This window comes from Galeopterus variegatus, unplaced genomic scaffold (genome assembly GCF_000696425.1).
Source record: "Galeopterus variegatus unplaced genomic scaffold, G_variegatus-3.0.2 Scaffold16, whole genome shotgun sequence".
In the NCBI taxonomy this organism is placed as follows: domain Eukaryota; kingdom Metazoa; phylum Chordata; class Mammalia; order Dermoptera; family Cynocephalidae; genus Galeopterus; species Galeopterus variegatus.
The window spans coordinates 1,236,296-1,255,107 of record NW_007726127.1 but is presented as its reverse complement, the minus strand read 5'-3'; positions in this window follow the sequence as shown (position 1 = coordinate 1,255,107).

Below are 18,812 nucleotides of genomic sequence, written 5' to 3'. Positions count from 1 at the left end.
GTGCACCTGCCCCGCCCCCTCTCGAGCTCTGTCTCTGGCCTCCACCAGGGCCTGCTGCATTTGCAAATCCCTGCCTCTCTGCAGCGGCTCCCTGTATGTGGAATCTGAGCAGACTCAGCATCCACACAAGTGGAGTGGTCAGTGGAGATTTAGGAGAGATTTAGAAGGGAGGGACACTCTGGCTTTGTGGATAGCCAGCAGGGAACATGTGCGCCTGTCACGCCTCAGATACCTGACTCTGACCACAGCTCAGCATTCCATCCCCATCCCAAATTTCCCAGCCAAGGCTCAGAAATGGCCCTGGTCAGCACCCATCAGTGCTGGGAATTTAGGACTCCAAGCAATTCTGAATTGGCCTCTTGGAGTCCCAAAGCCTTGAACCCAGGAAATCAAACATCCCTGAAGTCTGGTAATAGCAGGCAGACTCTGCAAAGCATCCCTCTGTGAGGTCACACAGCCCCTTCCCAGCATTTCCTTCCTTTGGGATAAGCACTTTCCATACAGGGCCCTGTCAAGCAGGCAGCTACCCTTGGAAGGGGGGCAGTACATCAGTCCCAACAATGAAAGAAAAATGAGTTTTCTTCTCCGACAGAAGAAATTAGCCAAGACACTGGGTAGGGGTACTGGACAGTGGGGAGACACTGAAGTGGCAGAGGCTCGGCAGTGGGGCCCATGGGGCATCCAATCCCCATCTTGCTGAAAGTGAGTCCTGGGAGACAAGTCCTTGTGCTTTGGAGCAGAAGCTTAGAGGTGGGAAGGGGAGAGAATGGGTCTAAGAATGTCCGTAGGGATAGACATCACCCTGTTCAGCCACAGGACCATATACTAAGGGAGGGATGCCCTTTCCTTGCCTATGTGCCCAGTCCTTGTCTTCTCTCTGCCTAGAAGCACAGGGAGGTCAAAAAAATCCCGAAGATATGTCTGCAGAACTCCCTTCCTTCCCATCCCAAGGTGTCAGCCATCCCTGCAGGCTTCTCCACATCCTGGGCCTGTCTGGGCAGCTCCAGAAAGGGCAATGCCTCTGGTGAGAAAGCCACCTGACCCAGAATCACTCCTCAGCAGACTTGCAGGCCCAGCCAAGAAGGGAGTCTTGAGGGGCCTGAGTTATGGGTGCTGGAGGCATCAAAAACCTTGGGCCTTAGGAGCCTTGAAGTCAGGCAGCTGAGGGCACAGTCAGGGCCCCTCAGCTGTGTGGCTCTGAACCTCTCTGAACTCTAGTTTTGTCCCAACCCTGCAGTTATGAGAATTAAAGCAGGTAGTGTGTGTGTGAGAGCACCTGGCCCAGAGCAAATGTTTATAAATGTTTAAAGCTTCCCTCCCTTGTGACTTGGGCAAGTGGCAGGGTTGCATTCCCAACTCCTCAGCACAACTTAGCCAGGAACCCCTAAATCCATCCAGGAACCCCTAAATCCATCCAGGAACCCCTAAATCCATCCAGGAACCCCTAAATCCATCCAGGAACCCCTAGCCCGGGGTCACTACTAGGTCTGCTCTTAGCAGCCTGGTGCTAAAATTTGGGCACAGGCCAGGCCCTGCATGGGCAGAGGGCTTAGGAGCAGTGCCTCCGTGCCTTTCTTGAAGTCACCCTTAAAGGGAGATCCTGGGCATCCCTGAGCTGAGTAGTGGCATTCAGGCCCCAGAAGTAAAGCTGTGCTGTGGATGTCCACCCTTCCAATTCCCCCTCCCTATACACACACACACACACAAGCATTGCACCCCACATTTGAGTAAGATCAGCTTACTTGATCCCACGTGTTTCTCCCGTAAACTGGGAATGTGGTGGTCTAGGAGGGCAAAAGAAATCCTGATGGTGGGAGAGCAACACCTCCAACTTGGGTGCTGTGATGGTTAGAAGCATGTTTCAGAGCTGACCGTATTTACAAGATTCCCGGATTTCATAGTGACAGCTGCTGAGCCTCCCTGTGTCCTCTCCCACCTGTTGTCCCCTGACTCACGGCCCTCCTGCCTGCCCAAGGCCTCTGAGAAAGTCCCCAAACATCCTAGTCTTGGCCACCCTCTACTTAGTTTCAAATATCCAAATAAGGAGTTTTAAAGTGTCCAAGAGAAGCCTCAGGATACATAAAACATCAGGCCTTGGGAGCTGTGCAGCTTTGAGGCAGCTTGATGCAGGGAAAAGAGGCAGTGACATGCAAGGCCAGTCAAGGCCAGGAGAGGCCTGGGAACTGGTGTCCTGAGTCGCGGGAACAGGATAGGCACATCTGCCCCGTGAGATCAGACCAGCCTAGGGTTGAGCTCTACCACCTCTATGCTGGGTGACCATGGTCAGCTAGTGACCCTCTCTGGACTGAGGGGACTGATTCCTACCTCTCAGAGTTGTGAGGATTGAATGGGATCAGGGTGCAAGGTCGTTGACCCAGGACCTGGCACCACGTCGGTGGTCAGTAGCTGTAACAACATGCTTGATCTAAGTTAATGGCATCTCCATCCTTCCCAGCAGCTCAGGCCAAAAACTGTGGAGTCTTCCTTCAATCCTCTTTCTCTCATATCCCACAACAAAACTGTCAGCAAATCCTGTCATCTCTCCTTACATCCAGCATCCTACCTATCTTGTCTCACCACCTTCCATCGGTCCAACCAGCTCCAAGCCACCACCCCCCCTCACCTGGGTTATTCCAGCAGCTTCCCATTGCCCCTTCAGTGTTTTCTCAGCACAGCAGCCAGAGGCATCAAACCCCCTATGGCTCCCTATTTTGTTCACCCAAGTCTGTGCAATAGCCAGACAGGCTGCTCGTGATCAGCCCTCCCACCCCAACCCTCACCTCCCTGGCCTCTACTCCGGCCACTCTCCCCGTTGCTTCTCTGCCGCAGCCTGGCTGACCTCCTCCTGTTCCTCAACACACAGGGCCTGGGCTCTCCTTGCCTGGGGAGCACGTCCCCGATACTCATGCTACACGATCTCTCCATCCCAATGAGACCCACCTTGACCACTGCTCTTAATACTGCTACTTGCCCCCAACCCAGAATCCCCTTGCTCCCTCGCCTTGCATTATGGGTCCTCTTCCACACGGTACTTAGTACCTTCTAGCACACTATGTCACTTGCTGATTTAATCTCCATTTTGTTTTCTGATGTATCCCAGGCACTTAAGAGCTCAATAAATTTTTGTTGTATGCATGATGTAATCTCACAATAACCCTATGAAGTGGTTAAAGCAACCTATTTCTTTTTTTTTTTTTTTTTAAAGATGACCGGTAAGGGGATCTTAACCCTTGACTTGGTGTTGTCAGTACCACGCTCAGCCAGTGAGCGAACCGGCCATCCCTATATGGGATCCGAACCCGTGGCCTTGGTGTTATCAGCACCGCACTCTCCCGAGTGAGCCACGGGCTGGCCCACAACCTATTTCTTTTAAATACAGAAACCCCTAAGTTTTCCACAGTTAAGTACTGATCCTCTCCAAGCGCCTTGGTTCAGGGTCAGTGTGGCAATGAAAAAATGGCTCCCTTTCCCCTCAGACTCACCCTTTTATGATTCTCCTACTGGGGGCATTGGCCCCTTTAAACACTGGTATAAGCACAGATGTAAACCCATTCCTTTGGCTCCCCTCTGCACAGCTGAGGCCAACTGGATCTTTCCTGAGTTTTTACTATTTCCTACTAAGGGAGAAAATTAGGGAAATTAGCACAGAAAACACAATCATAAATAAGGTTTCTGATCCTGTCCTCATAGTGTGTGGGCTCTGTCTTGCTTCCAGTACTTTCTGAGGTGGCTGCCATATTGCCTCAGTCCTGGCACAACTCTCAAGGCAGCTGGCCCGTGTTCCCTCCTTCCTAGGTCCCAGCCTCCCACCCACTACCTGACTCCTACCTTCTCCCTCCTGCCCCTGGAGCTAGAAACCTTACCCTGCTGGTTTCTAGTCATGATCTCTATAGACAAGGTCACTTCTCTGGGACAGTTTCCTCCTCTGTAAAATGGGAAGGGCAATGCCTCGGCCTTGAATACTGGTGGGAGGTACAGACAAAGTAACAGGTGTGATGGGCTTTGGGAACTTTCAAACCTTACACAAATCTGAGATAAGTGGGAGGTGTGCACGTGAAGTCAGGGCCTGCCCCAGAGCCAAAGTGACAAAGGACCCTGCACCAGGGCGCAGCAGGGGCTGTTGACACAGCCGGTATCTGCAAAGCTCACCCTTGCAGAGTCATGTCGCCCCTGTAATCCAATCACAGACAAAGGGGCTTTGCTCTCAGTTAAACAGTGACGCTCTGGTCTCCCACCTACCTGGTTGTAGATGAGGGTAGCACCAGGGGAGCTAGAACAGAGAGGCCAAAGTGGGGCTGTGCTTGGAGGTGCCATCAAACCTGGTACAAGATCTTAGAGGAGCTCAGGCCCTGGCAGGAGCACCTTTGAAAGGAGAATCTTTATACCTTCTTGGGAAACTTCGTTTGGCATAAGGCACTCCATAAAGCACCTACTATGTATCAAGCAATGCAGTTGGTGTTAGGGATACAATAGTGAACAAAATAGGGCTCTGCCCTCATGGGCATACTGTCTATGGGCAAGACAGATATTAAACAAATACACCAATAACTAGTATTCATAACAGAGGCAAGCACTTAGGAGGAGAGGCGTAGGGTGCCATGACAGTGTACAATCGTGGAACTTGACCTTGTGGAGTGGGTGTCAAGAAAACGTCCCTGAGGAGGTGCCGTGTGAGCTGAGAACTACTTGCAAGACAATGTTTAATTATTTCTAGCAAGTCAGAACAGGGCTCCCCACGTGACCCTGTAGCCCCCAGGAAGCTGAACAGAAAGAGTGACCCTGAGGGCCTAGGCCAAGCCAGGCCCCAATAGGAGATACAACCTGGCAGTGATAGAGCAAGGAGGTCCTGAGGGGTGCAGTCTGGGCTGGGCCCAAGCACGCTGAAGGCTGTCCCCCCATCCTTCTGACAACCACTCTGTCACCTAGCACACCCGTGTGCACACTCGAGCCAGTAAACACTGCAAGGTCCTGACTGCTCAGCCAGCCATGGACATGGTGGGGCAGGGCTCCATGACCTCATTGTAATGGTGTCTTACAGCCCTGCCAGCAGGAGGAGAAAACAAACACTGAAAAGTCCCCCAGTGCTCTCTGATGCCTGCTCAGGAAGACTCAGGCGCTGCAGGCTCCAGGCTGCATGCTCTGCTCAAGAAGCCTGAACGGAATTCGAAAGTACTTAATTCTCGCTGAAGAATTCCAAAGATTGCTCAACATTCCTTTGGCCCCAGGAACTGGGGTTTGGCAGGAGATGCTGAGAGCTGGCAGGAATGGGAGCCTGTGAGCTGCCATAGGGCTCAGGACTATCAGGGAATAGCCCTGTGCCCTGGGGGCAGAGAGAAGGAGGTGGTGGGCTATCAAGACCTGACCCTCCCCACACGCATGGGTACTGAGAGTGGAATGAATTTTGGTGGAGCTGGAAGGAAGTTGGGAAAACCTCTGGGGCTTCTGTAGAAGAGAGATGTTCCTGCCCTCTGTTGAGAGCTGCCATGTTCACAAGGGGGCCCAAGACTGGGGTCCCAGATTTTCAGGCTCTGGGGCAAAGCCCTGTTTTCCCAGCTCTCAGGAGACACAGGAGTAGCTCACTGAGATCAACTTTCTATAACTACTAAGAAAATGAGCTCTGTCTTCCCAGCTGTCTGCCTGAATCAAATGCCCCCTCCTCCAGGCAGCCTGTTTCCTGCCAGGACTGAAATCCATCTCTTCCTCTCCTCTAATAAGGCACTAAACATTACGGTAAACATTATGTGCTTGTTTCTATAAGTGTCTTCTCTCCACTACTAAGGAGAGGAGGGGAGGGCGGGAGCCTTTCTGGCTCATGTCCGTAATTCTGCAGGGCTCAGCTGGCCCAGAAATGTGGACACCAAGATGCTTACAACAGGGGGAAATGGCAAGTTATATAAAGGTTCGAGAACAGGGGTTTGATTAAATAAGTTAGAGTGTACCCATAAGTCAGAATGCTAGGCAACCGTCGGCAACTACGTTTTCAAAAATATTTGAAGATATCAGAGAATATTAAAATCAACAAACTTCCATCACACAGAACTAACCACTATTAACATTTTAGTGTTTCCTTTACTTATTTTTTTTTCTATGAAGATATACAAATACAGTAAAAATCTACCAAAACATGATATACATGGGGATAAAAATTAAATTGCATCCAGTGTGGGGTTGCATTATTGTGAAGAATGGAAAACAGCATTTGGAATGGCGTGGGGAGCCTATATTATTACAAAAAGCACAATATAAAGATGCTGAAAATTATACCACACTCAGGACTCTATACACTGAACCAAGAAAAGCCCCCAAAGACCACGTGGCTGTCACTTGCTAACCTCACCCACCTGGTCCTCAGAAGGGAGGAGCAGTGGCCCGCCTCCCTTGAGAACAAAGGCAGGGAAGAATGGAAGCCTATCGATGACATGCAATTGTGAATAATTGCTACCTTTCACATATATTTCTAATGAAATTAAAACCGTATCGTATGTATGTTTCATGTCCTTTTTTTATTTAACATTGTATCCTAAGCAACACTCCATTCTATTAAATATTGTTTTTAAACATGCCGTTTTAATAAATGTCCTTGTTTTTAAAAATGTTTTTGTTCTTATCTTTGATTTCCCCTCCCCCTTACTCATAGGGTGCAATTGCTGGGTCAAAAGCCATACATATATATTTTTTTTCTTTTCTTTTTTTTTTTTCCTTTTTGTCTTTTTTTGTGTCCAGCAACAGACCGCAACCCTCAGTGTCGCGCCCGTACCGGACCGGGACCAGCAACGGGATCGCAACCCTCGGTGTTGCGCCCGCCCCTTGCCCTTGCTCAGCCAGTGAGCGGGAACCGGTCTGTATGTGGGATCCGAACCCTCGGCGGGAGCGCCGCCGCCGCTCCCAAGCAGCGCACTGTAGCAGTGCGCCACCGGGCCGGCCAAAAGCCATACATATTTTTAAGATTATTAAAATATATTTCCACAGAAGTAGTCAGAGGTTACCAGAAATGGGGGGGGGGGGGGAGGAGGTGGATAGGGAGGAATAATGAGATGTTATTGCTTAATAGGTACAGAATCTATGTTTAGAATGATAAAAAAGTTGTAGAAATAGAGGTAGTGGGGACGCAGCATTGCGAATGTAATTAATTCCATGCAACTGTATGTTTTAAAATGCTCAAAATGGAAATTCTTATGCATGTTTTACCACAATAAATAAATACATATTTTTTTCCAAATTTCCCTCCAAAAAGTTGTTCCAATTTACACACAGCAGCAAATGAGAGTGTTGCCCGAAGCCCTGTCAGTGGGTGCCCTTATCATTCTTAAGTCTGAGTGATGAATCTGAGAGAGGTTTCAAAAGGTAGAATTCGTAGGATTTGTTGGCTGCTTGGATGTGGCAGGGTAAATCGAAAGAAGGAGAGGTGGTATTGAGGTCCTTGGCTTGGATGTGTATAAAGATGGCGAAGCCTTTAATTGATAAAAGGAAAAAAGAAAGATGATTGGGATCAGAAGAATAAAAATTCAGTTTGGGAATATTGCACATTTGAAACAAATAAAAAACCACATAAGACCCAGTAGATAAATAAGCAAATATTTCCCAAAAGAAACTATGCAAAGAATTAAAGAGTAACAAAATCTTACCATTCCATTAGCTAAGATTCATTTGGCTGAAAAGAATAGGACTTTAATTTTTTTTTTTCCTTTTTGTCTTTTTTACTGACCAGTAACGGGATCGCAACCCTCAGTGTTGCGCCCGCACCAGCTCAGCCAGTGAGCAGGAACCGGTCTCCACATGGGACCCAAACCCTCGGTGGGAGCGCCTCCGCGCTCCCAAGCGGCACACTCTCCAGTGCACCACCAGGCCGGCTTGGACTTTAATTTTTACAAGTTTAGTTACAGGGGGAAACAGGTGAGATTCACATAAGATCTGGAAGAACAGAGATGCAACTAAGAAGAGACCCTTACACACTGAGAAGATTCACTCTCTTTCTCGTCTTTGTTTTTCTCTACAGGTCAACTTTATTCTCTCTCAGACTGGCATTGTCCGTATGGCAGGAAGCATGGCTTTTAAAAGTTTATGACCGGGCCGGCCCGTGGCTCACTCGGGAGAGTGCGGTGCTGATAACACCAAGGCCCCGGGTTCGGATCCCACATAGGGATGGCCGGTTCGCTGACTGGCTGAGCGTGGTGCTGACAACACCAAGTCAAGGGTTAAGATCCCCTTACCGGTCATCTTTTAAAAAAAAAATAAATAAATAAATAAATAAATAAATAAAAGTTTATGACTCACCTCTCACAACTTTACCTCCAGAGAGCTACTAAAAGCTGCTGTCTCTGGTCTCAAGGTCAAAAACCTCAGGAAAATGTTCTGACTGACCCAGCTTGGTCAATCATCTGATGCCTGGAGGCGAGCAATTATGATTGGCCACCTTAGGTCAAGTACCTTTCTTTAGGCTACTAAATAATGTCTGGGGACAGGCTTTAGATGAGAATGGAGTATGCATGGGAACCACATGGCTAGAGTTGGGAAAGAACACTACTCAGAAGAAGGGGGTGCTCTCTGGGCATGCAATGGGTATTCCCTGGATTCCCAGTACATCCACATACTTTTCTTCCCATACAAATAATGGCCCCAAATATCCTCACTGAACATAATGCAACCATTCCCATCTCAGTGGGATGTAACTCAAAGCCTTATCCAGCTGCTGCATCTAGCTCCAAGCTCAAAATCTACTATACGGAAATCTCTTTTTTCCTCTGATAGCCGTTAAGATTTACTAGTTTATTCTTGATGTTCTGCAGATTCAGAAAAGCATGTACAGATGTGGATTTATCATCTATTCTACTCAGCATTCTGTGGGCACTTTCTGTGTGTGGATTCTGAGAATCTTGACCATGATGTCCTCAAACTGTCCTCTCCACCTTTTGCTCTAACCCTGTCTTTTGAACCTCCCCTTGGATAGAGCCCCTCAAAAATTTTTCCATGTCTCATAATCTCCCTTTCATAATTTTTTTTTTATCTCCTATATGCGGTGTCCTGGGTGAATTCCCCAGCTCCATCTTCCAAAGCACTGATTATTTATTCAACTATGTTCAGTCCAGAGCTTCCCTATCTGCTCAAATACTGGATTTTTCATTTCCAGGGTTTCTAATTATTCCTCTTTAATATCCACTTATTCTTGTTCATTTCTTTCCTTGTCTTTTGAGGATTCTAAATGTGTTTATTTTACACCATTTCCATCTTGTTCTACTATTTTCTTTTCATCAGGAGGGAGTTCATCTCCTGCTGATTGCTTTTGTTGGCAGTCTTTCTTCACATTAGTTTTCCTGTTTCTTATCCAGAGATGTTTATCTTCTTTTGAAATGTGGCAGTATCATTTTATTTTTCTCTCTTTGTTGGGGAGGCAGCTTAGAGTGATGATTAAGAGCTCGGGTTCTGCTGCCAGACTGCCAGTGTTCAAGTCTTGGTTCCATGACTTAATAGCTGCACAGCCTTGGGCAGGTCTCATCATCTCTCTGAGCCTCAGTTTCCGCATCTGCAAACTGGGGGATAATAATAGCTCCTATCTAATAGGGTTTTGGGGGGGGGTTGAATGTGCATGCATATAAAGCATGTAAACAGTGCCTAGAACATGGTGAGTGTTTAATAAATGTTACAAATTATTTCCACATATTTGAAGAAAATGAGTGAGTTTGAGTGTATACAGAAGTAGTGCTTGAAGCGTTAACTTAGAGTGCTACTTGACAGCTAGTCCAAGTCCAGGATTTCCGGGTGCCTTCATTCCCCTTGGTCAAGGCTTCTTATGGCTCCTCATGATTTGGCCCTCATTGGTTACCTGATTGGTACAACCACCAACCACCTCCAGCACACCTCGTGTACAATGCTGGTGAGAAACAGGGTAAACATTAGAAATGCTACCATTTAAAATGGGTGAAAAGGAAGCAAACATTCAATGGACAGTGGGCCACCATTTAAACCACATTCAGCTGTTTAGGGGTGGTGAGGCCAGAGCTATGGCTGGTGAATGTCACTGCATCCTTGGCAAGGAGAGAGTTCTCTGGTCAGCAAGTCTGGCTCTCCAGGTTTTGCCTGTTGGGAGCAATTCCTTTCACCCATATCCACAAGACCCCCCTGAGCACAGCAGTAGAGTGCATTCCCCTGCTCGGGGCTGTATCGTTGCCTGTTGGACTAGGTACCAGGGGATTACCTGAGAACAGAGTTTCCCAAACTTGTTGGATGATTGAAATCTCCTGGGGAATTTGGTGAAAATACAGATCTCTGATCACACCACAGATCCACTAAATCTCCAGGAAAGGTGCTTTGGGATCTGTATTTTTAATGATCATCCCAAGTGATTCTTATCATCAGGAAAGTTTGGAAAATAACCACCTTAGTGGTTGAGCAGTCACAATCTCAGTTTGGCAGACTTGGGCTGTTTTAGTACATAAACCCTTAAAACTTTAATCATCTGACTGTGAGTTTCATTTTGGGGGTCTCTATTTGCCAATAACCGTCTATGGCCATACTGCCCTGAATGGGCCTGATCTTGCCTATTGGCCAGTAACCAACTCCAGAAATGTTGTAAGGCATCAGAGTTATATTGGCCCCTGCCCGTGGGGCTCCAGCGTCTTAGCAGCAGCCCTGGAGGCTCTGCCCACCCCCTAGGACTCAGCAGGAAACAGCGGGGAGGGAAGGCCACTCTGCCCTGCGGTGTTGTCCCTGCCCCTGGGACTTTCACATTCCACTGTGGTGGGGTGGGAAGAAGTTGGTGATTTTTCATTAGGCAGCGTGTGCACAACATGACGTGCTTGGCTGGTTGTGGTCCTTCCCAGGATCACCTTTTCAATTTCCAGGATTCTACGGCTTCCAAATCAGTGCAGAACCTTTAGCGTGGGAAGAGAAACAGGTTTTTGCTGTTGACTTGGCATGAGTTGGTCATCGGTACTGCTGGCTAATAACAGAAAGGCCTTGCATAAAGCTGTATCTATCTGTCCAGTGATTCCTTGAATGCCTCCTTCATCTGGGTCTGCTCTTTCTCTCTCTCACAGCATCCTACAAAAGACTGCAAGAAATCACTGACACTGACACTGACACATTCTACGATCATGCTATTTTCATACCAAGTCTCCTAAAGTGTAAGTGTGAATGGCACATGGTCTGAGTCCCATGAGACACTGGAAAACAGTCTAACCAATTGCCTGATAACATAAAAAGAGAGAATGCAATTTTCCCAGCTTCAGATCTAGGGAAGTCACGGCCAACCCCCACCCCCCTAACCAACCTTGATTCAGCCATTTGAGACTCATCAATTCTATATCACAGTTCAAGTTCCAATTTCTGTATTAAGACTCTTTTAGTGGTAAGTGACAGAAACACACTCAAACTAATTTTGGCAAAAGGGACGCTTATTGGACAGGTCACATAGCCAGGAGAAGAGCAGGGGTACAGCTGAGCTTAGTGACCAAAACCACAGAGACTTTCTCCCACCCCTCACCCGTGCTTTCCTCTGCACATCAGCTTCATTCTCAGACAGGTTTGGGATAGATGGCAGAAACGTGCCTCTGGCAGCTGCTGTGACTCACCTCTCCCCACTGCACCAACAGAGAAGAATGCAGCTTATTTTCTCTAATCCTAAAATTTTAAATTACAAAGAAAGACTCTGAGTGGCTTAGTTTGGCTCAGTTATTCAGCTCTATTTTAAACCACATGTTTAGAAGGAAATAAAGGCGCATTTCCTAGAAGAAGAGTAATTTCTGGGTAGACAGAACAATAAATATGCTCTACCCCAAAATCAAAATACAAATTAAAATGACAATGAAATACCATTGGAAGGAATGCAATGAAAATACCCAATGCTGGTACGTTGTTTTCTATTGCTATTGTAACAAATTACTACAAATTCAATGGCTTTAAAAAATGCAAAATTTATTCTCTCACAGTTCTATAGCCAGATGTCCAACACAGGTTCACGGGGCTAAGATCAAAGTGTCGGCAGGGCTGTGCTCCTTTCTGGAGCTGTAGGGGGCAATGCATTTCCTTGCCTTTTCCAGCTTCTGGAAGCCTCCCACATTCCTTGGCTCATGGCCCCTTCCTCCTATTGTAAAACCAGCAACACAGGGCCAAGTCGTTCTCACACAGCTGTCTTTCCAGTTCTCTTCCACTTTTCAGGACGCTGTGACTACATTGGGCCCAACTACATAATCCGGGATAATCTCCCCATCTCAAGGCCAGTTGATTAGCAAGCTCAATCCCCTTTTGCCATGAAAGGTAACTACTTGTAGGTCTGGAAATTAGGACATGGACATCTTTGGGGGGAGGGGACTATTTTGTCTTTCATAACAGGTAAGAGAGCAGTGAGTAGACCCTCTCAAATTCTTCTGTAAAGATGTAAAATTTCATTAAATTTCTGTAAAGCAAGTTGGTATTTTGGTAAAAAAATAGGCCTTAAAATGTCCACATTTGTTTCTCCAACAATTCTAATAATCTCTCCTAAAGAAATAATGCTAAATGCATGCGTGGGGGGAATGAATTATTCACTAAAATGTTCATCACCACTTTGCTTATAACACCAATAAATTGGAAACATCTATGTCCAGTGGCAGTAAGATTAAGTAAACCATAGTATATCCATATTAGGAAATATTATGTTGACAGTAAAAAATTATGTTTATGAGAAGCTTTTTTTTTTTTTCCTTTTTGTCTTTTTTACTGACCGGCAACGGGATCGCAACCCTCGGTGTCGCGCCCGCACCATGCTCAGCCAGTGAGCGGGAACCGGTCTCCACATGGGATCCGAACCCTCGGCGGGAGCGCCTCCACACTCCCAAGCGGCGCACTCTCCAGTGCGCCACCGGGCCGGCCCTATGAGAAGCTTTTAATGATATAAAAATTTGTGTATGTCCTAATGTTAAATAAAAAGAGGAGGATACCTACACTTTCTACTCAATTTTGTTGTGAACTTGAGATGGCTCTGAAAAATTAAGTCTATTAATTTTTTTTTAAAGAGGGAGGGTACAAACCAACCATAGATATAGTATAACCTCAACTATATAAAGAAATAGATTTACAAAAATACCTGGAAAGGAAAATGTGAAAATAGAGGTTACCTCTGGGTGGTGGGATTATTTGCAGGTAATTTTTTTTTCTCTATATGTACCTCTTTATTTATTTTTAAATTGGCCCTTAGGTGTACAGAATTGTGTTAACCATAATCCTTGTTTTGTGACGCACTCTCAGCAGTAGCCCAGGCATGACCACTTCTATTTACTTTTTTGGTTAATTAGTTGCTAACTAACCAAAGAAAACCAAAGTTAGCTGCTTACTCCAATTGATAATGGAGTAAGTAGCCACAAACCTAACACTCAAAACCAAAGCATCCCCCACCATACAGTCACTTCACTTCCACCCCCACACACGCTCTCCACGACTCTCCCTACTGAGAAGGGCCATGAGCCTGAACGCCAGGTTTATTTTTTCTTTGCTTTCCTTTGTATACCATTTTATTGCATCTATTGTGGGACTGTCAGCCCCTTGTAAAGTCCTCGCCTTTCACTTTTTACTGAGAATCCTGTGAGGAGGGATGGGGGCGGGGGGGTTAGTCTGTTTTGTGTTGCTACAACAAAATTACCTGAGACTGGGTAATTTATAATGAACAGAGGTTTATTTGGCTTACGATTCTGGGGCAGCTGCATCTGGCACAGGACTCAGGCTGCTTCTACTCATGGTGGAAAGTGGCAGGAAGCTGGCGGGTACAAGCAGATCACATGGCGAGAGGAAGCAAGAGAGAGAGGAGGTGCCAGGGTCCTATAAACAACCAGCTCTCGCGGGAGCTAACAGAGCGAGAACTCACTCATTTCTCCCCCCTCCCCCAGGCAGAGCACTAATCCGTTCATGAGGGATCCACCCCCAGGACTCAATCAGTTTCCAACACTGCCACGATGGGGATCAAATTTCCACATGAGTTTTGGAGGGGACAACACACCCAAACTCCATGGGGAGGGGGAATGGGTTTTATTATCAGACAAAAGAAGTTCTTCTACACTCAGGCAGGGAGTGTTGATATCATAGTAACTGACAAAAATGTCATTTTAACTATTTATTCCTCGAACCATCTATGATCATTCCAATAATACCCACACTTGATTCAGAAGTTGTGACTCAGCACCTGAACGTGTGTGGTCAAATCTCACACTGTCGGTGAAGGGAGGTTTTGAGGTGCCCTGAGTTTTGTGTGGGACCCAGGTCTTTCCTGAGCGAAGAGCCTCTTTTCCTGGTCTCATTCTCTGGTCTGTCTCAAGACAGTGCCGGGCTCCTTCTGCCTCATAGAGCACAGTTGATCTACCTGGAGTCCAGATGGATATGTCAAGGCCTCTGGCCCAAGCTTCCTTGAGGTCCTATTAAGTCCAGGGACCCCAGGTTAACTTTCACGTTTAAGGATTTTGATTTTATCTCTTAAGCACCTGGTAAACGTTTCACCAGGAGACCTCTTATGAGCATCAGATGTATGTCTTTGGACCACTAGGTCAAGGACCTCTGTCAAAATCTACCTGCGAAGGTTTTAAGTAATACAGATGCTCAGCATTAACCCCACTCCAAGAATTCTATAAATCTGGTGTCAGAACTGTTGAAGTATTCCCCTGGAGACCTGATATGTACTTTTGGTTAAGAACCATAATATCAGACAACATCTGGCCAAGGCCTACACCTGCCTTGGTCTCCAAATTCTTCCAGTTATCTGGCTTTTAGCCCTATGTTTTATAAGTCAAGTGTCCACCTTTTGTTTTCTCATGCCTCCCAGCAGATTGACAGTCACCTTATGACTGTCAAGAAAATGGGAAACCATCCTTGAGAGATGCTGCATTGGCTGTTTTTCATTTCTTGGCCACTCCGGTCTCCTGTAGATCTCTTTCTTTCTCTCTGTCTCTTTTTATCTCTCTGTCTCTCTCTGTCCCTCCCCATCTTTCATTTTTGATGATCCTACAGGTCAGCTTTATTGTTTTGCCTTGATTTTCCCCATACCATATGCATTTGCAGATTTCCATCCTCCACTTTTGAGATCCAAAGGACAAAAGGACTTCTCTCTGCAGGACCAGTTTGAAAAATCCTGCAGAAAGACCATGTTTGGGCTCCCAAACCAGAGTTCAAATCCTGGCTGTGTGAACATAGACAAGTTATTTAACCCCTCTGTGTCTCAGTTTTCCCATGTGTATAGTAAGTACAATAATTGTGCTACTCCGTTTGGGTTCTTGGGAGGATCCATTGAGCTAATGATGCACTCAGAACAGTGCCTGGGGCATGGTAGGCACCATATAAGTACGGCAACCACTTTTCCTGCAGACAACACAAGAATGTTTAATTTTCTTTATGAATTCAACTCTCCAAAAGTAGAAGAAATAAGGGGAGCTCCTTTGTTGGACCTTATTCTAAAAACATGTGTCAATATTGACTTATGATGTAGAAGTGACTGGACTGGGGAGAAAGTAACTGCTTCATCATGGAGCCCTGTGTAGTGCAGGAGGGACCTGTTCACTTCACGCAAGGACACAGATTTCCTCATGTCTTCATGGTGGGTGGACCACAGTTTATTTATCCATTTATCTATTAAAGAACATCTTGGTTGCTTCCAAGTTTGGCCATTATGTATAAAGTTGCTATACACATCTGCATGCAGGTTTTTGTGTGGACATAAGTTTTCAACTCGTTTGGGTAAATACCAAGAAGCATGATTGCTGGATTATATGGTAAGAGTATGTTTAGTTTTGTAAGAAACCACCAAACTGTCTTTCAAAGTGTGTGCCTTTTTGCACTCCTGACAACTGTAAATAAAAGTTTCCTCTTGTTACACATCCTCCCAAGCATTCCATATTGTCAGGGTTTGGGATTTTAGCCATTCTAATAGGTGTATCTCACTGTTGTTTTAATGACTACGATGTTGAGCACCTTTTCATATGCTTTTTGGCCATCTGTGCATCTTCTTTAGTGAGGTGTCTTTTCAGGTCGTTTACCCATTTTTTTTTTTTTTCCTTTGGTGGCTTACTCCAGTACAGGGATCCAGACCCTTGTCCTTGTTGTTATAACACCATGGTCTAACCAACTGAGCTAACCAGCCAGCACGCCCATTTTTAATCGGGTTGTTTCCTTCTCCCTTTCCCACCTCAGAAAATCCTCCCTACTCATCTTTTATTTTTATTTTTTGTCTTTTTGTCTTTTTCCGTGTCCGGCAACGGATCGCAACCCTCAGTGTTGCCCCCGTACCGGACCGGGGACCGGCGATGGGATCGCAAGCCTCGGCGTTGCTCCCGCGCCTCGCTCAGCCAGTGAGCGGGAACCGGTCTGTATGTGGGATCCGAACCCTCGGACGGGAGCGCCGCCGCGCTTCCCAAGCGGCGCACTAGCGCATTGCCCCACCGGGCCGGCCCCCCTACTCATCTTTTAAATCTCAGTGATACCTTCCTTGCATCTTTAAGTACATTTAAAATAGAAAAAAAAAAAAGCTCTTTAGAAACTCTTAGAGCATGATGTACCTCTTCTTCATAGTTACTGTAGCTGTCATTTTATATTTATCGGTGTAATTATTTGAATAATGTCTGTTCCCTTGAGTTTGTAAGAGCAGACACCACATCTGGGTTTGTTCCCTGATATATAGTAGAACTTACCTAACACATAGTAGGTGCTGCACAAATGTTTGTGGCACAAGGAATAACTAATAACCTCACTGAGAAGGAAGTGGACTGGGGAAAGAGGGGTCATCTAAAGAAACTGCCTCAAATACAGGGTGAGTTCAGAATTTCAAAGAGCATGTGTAACAGTAGCAGAGGGCCAACAACACACGCTGAAAAGCAGCACAAACCCGTAAGACTGGTGTCAGGAATACTAACATGCGAAACGAGCTGAGGCTTAAACAAATGACAGAAACCACAGAAACACTGTTTTAGAAAATTATTTGGAGCAAGACACGTAATAAGGAAGAGCCAGACCTCATACTTAGTGGAGGAAGTGAAATTTTTAATGCATAACATAATTCTCCCTCAAGAAGAGGAATTCGCAAACCAGCAAGAGTAAAAGCAAATTCCAGAAGAACATCAAGCAAGACCAGTGAAGAGGCGGGGTGGGGGCGGGTGGGGGGAGGATCTGGCCCCATGAAGTGAGTTCCGGTTTTAGATGAATCTCATTGGAACTTGGAAACTCGGTTGCAGAGCCACAGTCCATGATTTCTGAGAAATTTGGGAAAGGAGCCAATAACCAGGGAAGTGTGAAATGTTTGTCCATTTCAAAAAGAAGCAATGTGCAAATGGTGTGAATTTAGTGACCTTTGACTTCCAAACTTGACATTAACTCATGGTACAAATATGAACTAGATTTGTAATGAAGTGCCTAGAAAGTGGAATTTTATATCTTTCTACCTCAATAAACTGCCATTTAAAAGTTGCCAGCTAGGGAGGTGGAGGCCTACATCTCCTTGGAGGGAGTCTTTGTTCCTAGAGCAATGCCATGAGTGGTCTCCTTCAGTTATGTAAACGTGGGCAGCAAGGAGCCCATTATCCTGAGACTAGGTTATAACTGGGCATTTTTTTTCCCTAATGTGTAGCTTAACAGAGGCTGTTCTTCTCCCTATTTCTTACTTATGAAGAGCTGGTTGCTAGAAGCAATTGGGCGAATTTATATAGGGGCAAGGGGCCTTCTGGAAAAGGGATCAGAACCACTCACATCTCATTTGAGGCTAAATGTTATTAGATCTCTGATGGGCTGAAATGGCCACACCTGAATCCACGGATGGGTTCCACCTGAAATGACCAGAGCCCCCCTCCCAAGGGGTAGACTGACCAGGAGGGAAGAGGAAGTGTGGAATGGTAACTTGATTGTCCTCCGACGCGGTGTGTGGCTGAGGCTGAAGCACTATCCCAGCCCAGCTGCCCAGCAGGAAGGACTTATGCGGAGGAGCCCATGTGTGTCGCACTCTTGTCTAAGCACAACGCAGGAGGAAGACTCACTGCAGCCTGCATAGAGGGCTGAACTGTTGGCATCAGTGCAGCAGCAGCTGTGTGGGGCTTTCTGCATTCATTCTGATACAAATGGCGGCAGCAGCAGCAGCGGCAGCAGCAGCAGCAGCAGCAGCAGCAGAGAGAGCGCTTATTTGGTGTTCTGAGTTGAATAGTGGCCCCCAACCCCCAAATTAATGTCCACCTGGAACCTCATCACGTGATTTTATTTGGAAATAGGGTCTTTGCAGTTGCAATGAGTTAAGATGAGGTACTACTGGATTAGGATGGACCCTAATCCTGATATACCTGGAGAGACACACCGGGAAGAAGTTCAGGTGGCCATGAAGGCGGAGATTGTAGTGATGCAGCTGCAAGTCAAGGAATGTCTAGGATTTCCAGCAATCACAGGAAGCTAGGAAGAGGCAAGAACAGGTTCTCTCTCAGAGCCTCTAGAAGGAACTAACTCTACCAGCACATTGATACCAGACTTCTGACCTCCTGAATTGTGAAAGAGTAAATTTCTGTTGTTTTAAGCCACCAAGTCTGTGGTACTTTGTTTACAGTAGTCCTAGAAACTAATTGAGTTGGGCATGTGGGGATTCAAGAGATTAATTGGGAAAATAAATTGTATGAATCTTATTTGAATCCCAAGCTGGTAAGTTATACTAGTTACAGATTATTAAACAGATCTCTTGTCTGTTCTGATACATCAAGAAAATGCTGAATCTTACAATATTTTTTTGAATAAGGTAGAAAAATATGGATTGGATGATGGTACAAATATGAGGATTTTCAAATGGTGTTAAACCCAAGTGGATCGACGATTGATGCGGCTCCATAGGAAGC